At 42.0% G+C, this 4,974-nt stretch overlaps 1 protein-coding gene across 1 annotated transcript in view; it reads right to left on the bottom strand.

Annotated features, from left to right (window-relative positions):
- Nucleotides 1-4,974, bottom strand: part of LOC139022491 (cadherin-7-like) — a 123,307-nt gene that overhangs the window by 92,931 nt on the left and 25,402 nt on the right. The gene's annotated exons all lie outside the window — the stretch shown is intronic.

The raw sequence follows: 4,974 nt of genomic DNA, 5'->3' as shown, positions 1-4,974 counted from the left end.
ATGTGGATTCTGGATGATAGCGGATGAACAGGATGGCTCGCGGGTTGGTTGTTGTCTTGATGATCTTTGGCCTTCTGAATGGGTGTTGTAGATGTTAGTTTTGCCCGTGATGAGGTTGGGCACTGCACACCTCTAGAGAGCCTGGCGGTTGCGGGTGGTGAGTTTGGCATACAGGTGGTGATAAGCGAAGGATGCCTCTCATTGTTGGAAAAGTTGCAAGGGTTTGTAGGTGCAAGCCAAAATTTTTCAGCTGCATGAGGTTGAAGAGGTCATGTTGCGATTCTTCAACCCACACTGTCTGTGTTGGTGGGATCATTTTAGTTTTGTCATGTGATTTGTGACGAGGAACTGAAAGCTTTCCATTCTCACTGCGGTGAGTGATGTGGGTACGGGTGGTGCTCCCTCTGCTGTTTCCTGCTGTTTCTGAGTCCGTCAGCTCACGTCGGGTGAGAGATTATTTTATGGCACCGAACTCCCGAGGGCTCATATCATGTGTTTTCAGGCTATACGTGTTCGTGTTTGTTGAAATTGAAATGATTGAGTTGGGGCGTGCGTGGCAGGCAGTCATTGGGTGACAGGGAGTACAGGAGGGGGCTGAGCATAGCAGCCTTCTGTAAGCAGCAGTGTTGAGGATAGCTAAGTGGAGTGGTTTTTTGCTTACTCCACCATTGGGGTGATATGATCTTGACTGGTTTCTCAAAGGATCTTCATGATGAAAGAAGTGAGTGCTACGGGGCGATAGTCATTTAAGTTCAGTGATCTTTTTTTCTTGGTTTGTACAGGACAATGGTTGCCATCTTGAAGCATTTGGGGAGAGTGTATTTGGAGGAAGATCTTGGAACATCAAGATCTTTCCCTTAGAGTGGCCGCCGGCCAACTGGAGTAATCACAAGGAAAGGAGTTGGTCAGGGGGGGACCAAGAACGAATGGTCAGTTGGGCTCCCAGAGTTCTCTGTGGAGATGGAAAGAAACTTCCAGAAGGACAACATCGTATTTAGCATCCTCCAGCCAGTCAGGCTTCATGGTAGAGTGGGACAGACAGAGCATTCTCAGGTAAAAATACACAGTGCAGCGCGTTGGAGTTGTAAAGGACACAATGGATGGCCAGCAATGGAAACGATCCTTCTCTTGGTCTGATGAAACCAAGATTGAATCTTTGACCTGAAATGCAAGCGTCACAGGTTGAGGAAGCATGGAACATACTTTGGTGAAGCATTGTGGTGCAGATCATGTGTGGGGATGTTGTTTCAGCGCAAGGGGAAATGGGAGAATAGTCCAGAATGAGGGAAAGATGACAGAGCAAATTTAAAAAGAGAGATCCTTGTAGAAATGGTCAGAGAACACAGAACTCAGACTGAGGGTGAACTTTTAACTTTCGCAGGACAAGCCACCACAGGCAATAGCAAGCAGGAGTGGCTTTCGGGACAAGTTTTGAATGTCATTTGAGTGGCCCAGCAGAGTCTGGACTTGCTTCCGTCTAAAGGAATTCTGGAGAGAGCTGAAAATAGCTGTGCAGCGATTGCTCCCATCTTCAACCTGATTAGTTGATGATGATCTGCAGCGAAGAATGGAAGACGCTCCAAAATACAGGTGCGCCCAGCTTGTAGTATATAGGCCAAGAAGATTCACGGATGTAATGCGTGGGAACAGAAAAATTCAAGCAAAGTACTGATGAAGAGTAAGATACTTACAGTTAAGTCAGAGTTTACAAACACTTAGGCCAATACATTTAACTCAGTTTTTTCAAAAACATCTGACAAAAATCCTGTTTTATGGTCAGTTTAGGGCACCCTTTATTTAAGTATGGTGAATGTCAGAAGTAATAGTAGAGAGAATTATTTATTTCAGCTTTTTCATTTTTTCATGACATTCCCAGTGGGTCATAAGTTAATACACTCATTAAGTGTTTGTTAGCATTGCTTTAATTGTTTAATTTGGGTCAAACTTTCGGGTAGCCTTCCCACAAGCTTCACATTATGGGTGAATTTTGTCCATTTCCTGAAGAGCTGGTGTAATAAGTTAGGTTTTGTAGGTCTCCTTGTTGCACTGCTTTTTTTTCAGTTTCTGCCCATAAATTTGTCTATGGGATTGTGGGTCAAGGGCTTTGTGATGGCATATACCTTGGATTTGTTGTCTTAATTCATTTTCCAAACTTTGGAAGTATGCCTTGGGTCATTGTCGATGTTGGAAAGAAGCTATTGTGGAACGGCTTTAACTTCCTGACTGATGTTTGAGATGTTGTGTGCTGAGGTAGATAGTAGGTACATATCATTCTATTCGCCTGATGCACTTAGAGTGCGCTGACGTGCTGTGTTGTGTGTGAAGGATGGCAGTCAACATAGACTCTGTCGAGTTCTAAAAGGAAATTAACAATAGAAATCGAAAGTGCATAGGTTGTTGGCCATATCGAGTAGGAGGTTGGTAAGGAAGCACAAAATATGAACAATGGTGATCGTAAGAGGTGGGGATTTGTAGTGGTTTTAGTGTTTTGTTATGCGTATCTGTGTACACGATTCTTGGTGTATACAGTAACTTAATGGTGACACGATACGTATATATATACTAGAGATTCAATATGTATCGCATACATCTCATTCGTCATTGGATGAGTACTGTGATGTGTTAGTTGTTATCAAGAGCTCTAGGAGAACGTGGTTTATCCTTTCTACTTTTCGTGAGTTTGTAGAGCAGAAATGGCGAAGTACACTATGTGATTTGTGATGTGCTGGATATAGGTGTCGAGAGTAGCTAGGGTTCTTCACCATGAATCTGTCGGGAACTTGGAACTTTTCTAGAGGGATCTTATATCTTTCGCGATATAATTATGGTCGGACATCGTTTTATAACTTGTGAATGTTATGACTCTTCCTCTAATAGTCTCTCGTAGCATACGAAGTTCTGCCATGGCAATTACTCTAACGTAAGTGTTTTATTGAGCTATAGTTGTACAAATAACTAAGAAGAAATGGATCTATGTGTGCTTAACTTTGTATATCACTGACCTTTATACAAAACGCTACGTTCTATCACAGTTGTAGGGAGAGTAGAGCAGAAAAAGAGTGCTCTACTCTGTGTAACTTGATTAATAGACGGGTGTTGAGACGTGTGGCATAGAGTTTGCGCTCGATAAGATAGATATATATATGCATCTCCATATATAGTCTCAATAGTATAGTAGATTCATGTTAGTGTGTGACGGTCAGGCCAGTTTGAGCTTAAGACATCTAGATCAGCTCCAGGAAGGGGAATGTGAATTGGCACACGATTGTGGACGGTTCTTGTACAAAACTGTTCAAGTTCAGCAATATTCGTTGGATGTCTGGTTGTGGAACCGCTCTCTTGAGGTCATGCATAGCTCATCAATGGGGTTGAGGTAAGGACTCGGACTTGGGCACTCAGAAGGAATATTTCGTCTGTTGAAGCCATCTGTTTTGATTATTCTTGTGTTTTGGGTCGTTGTCCTGTTGCATTACCCAATTCTGTTGAGCTTCAATTGTCAGACAGATTCTGTTCTCATGAAAAATGTCTTTGATAAACTTGGAATTCATTTTTCTGTCGATACAGCAAGCTGTCAAGCCCTGAGGCAGCAAAGAGCTCCAATATGATGTTCTTAATCTTTACAGTTGGGATGAGGTTTTTTGATGTTGTGTGCTTTGTCTTTTTCTACAATAGATGTTGTGTGTTTCTTCCAAACAACTAACTTTTAGTTAATCGGTCCACAGAATATTTTTCCAGTAGCGCTGTCGAACATCCAGATACTGCTTTGCGAAACTTCAGTTTTTTTTTGGACAGCGTGGCTTCTCCCGTGGTATCCTCGCATATAACACATTCTTTTTTTAGTGTTTACGTATCGTAGACTAATCACAGAGATGTTGCATGTTTCCGATCATGTGTAAGTCTTTTAGCTGAACTTAGGATTTTTCTTAAATCCTCGATTTTCTCATTGGCATTTGCGCTGTTCTTTCTAACGTAATTTTGCAGGACATCCATCCTAGGGAGAGTAGCAGAGTGCTGAACTCTCAATTTATAGCCAATGTATCTTCCCTGGACTGATGAACATCAAGGCTTTTAGAGCAAAGCTCCAAATATGCATGTTTCCTTCCACCATACTTTACAGTTGGGATGTGGCATGACCTCAAGAGAGCGGTTCACACCAGACATCCCAAGAATATTGCTGAACTGAAACAGTTTTGTAAAGAGGAATGGTCCAAAATTCCTCCTGACTGTTGTGCAAGTCTGATCCGCAACTACAGAAAACATTGGGTTGAGGTTATTGCTGCCAAATGAGGGTCAACCCGTTATTAATCAAAGGGTTCACATACTTTTTCCACCCTGCACTGTGAAGTTTTAAACAGTATGTTCAATAAAGACATGAACATTTATATTTTTTGTGTGTTATTAGTTTAAGCAGACTGTGTTCATCTATTGTTGTGACTTAGAGGAAGATCAGATCAAATTKAATGACCAATTTATGCAGAAGTCCAGGTAATTCCAAAGGGTTCACATAATTTTTCTTGCCACTGTACCTGCCTCAGCCCCCCAAAGCCACTATGTATTCTGCCCCATCTCTCAAGACGAAAGAGAAGTTGGACAGGTTCCTATAGCGTGTACACTGAAACATCAGTCACAAAGAGAGTGTGAAGTGAAAGTGTCTGCATGTTATAATGTATGTGGCACAATTAGAAAGAACAATATCTAAACCAGTCCTAACAATTTATTATTTGTCTCCTACCACCTCCTGCTCTAGATACACCATGGCTTCATCCATTTTGATTCCTTGGATCAGAGCTAGTGTTGCCTTCCCCACCACCAACACCAGGCTCCATGATGAGCTACCTCACTCCCAGCCCCTCTCCCTGGGGTAGTTTTTAGGATATAATGTAGTGTTTTACACCTGTTGTATCCTGTGCATGTGGCAAATAAACTTTTAACTTCTTGACGCTAGGGGCCAGAATTTATTATTTTTATTTTTAT

The sequence above is a fragment of the Salvelinus sp. IW2-2015 genome, linkage group LG14 (assembly GCF_002910315.2).
Source record: "Salvelinus sp. IW2-2015 linkage group LG14, ASM291031v2, whole genome shotgun sequence".
Taxonomy (NCBI): domain Eukaryota; kingdom Metazoa; phylum Chordata; class Actinopteri; order Salmoniformes; family Salmonidae; genus Salvelinus; species Salvelinus sp. IW2-2015.
The sequence above is the reverse complement of the archived record's forward strand: the minus strand, read 5'-3'. Positions and strand labels throughout refer to the sequence as shown.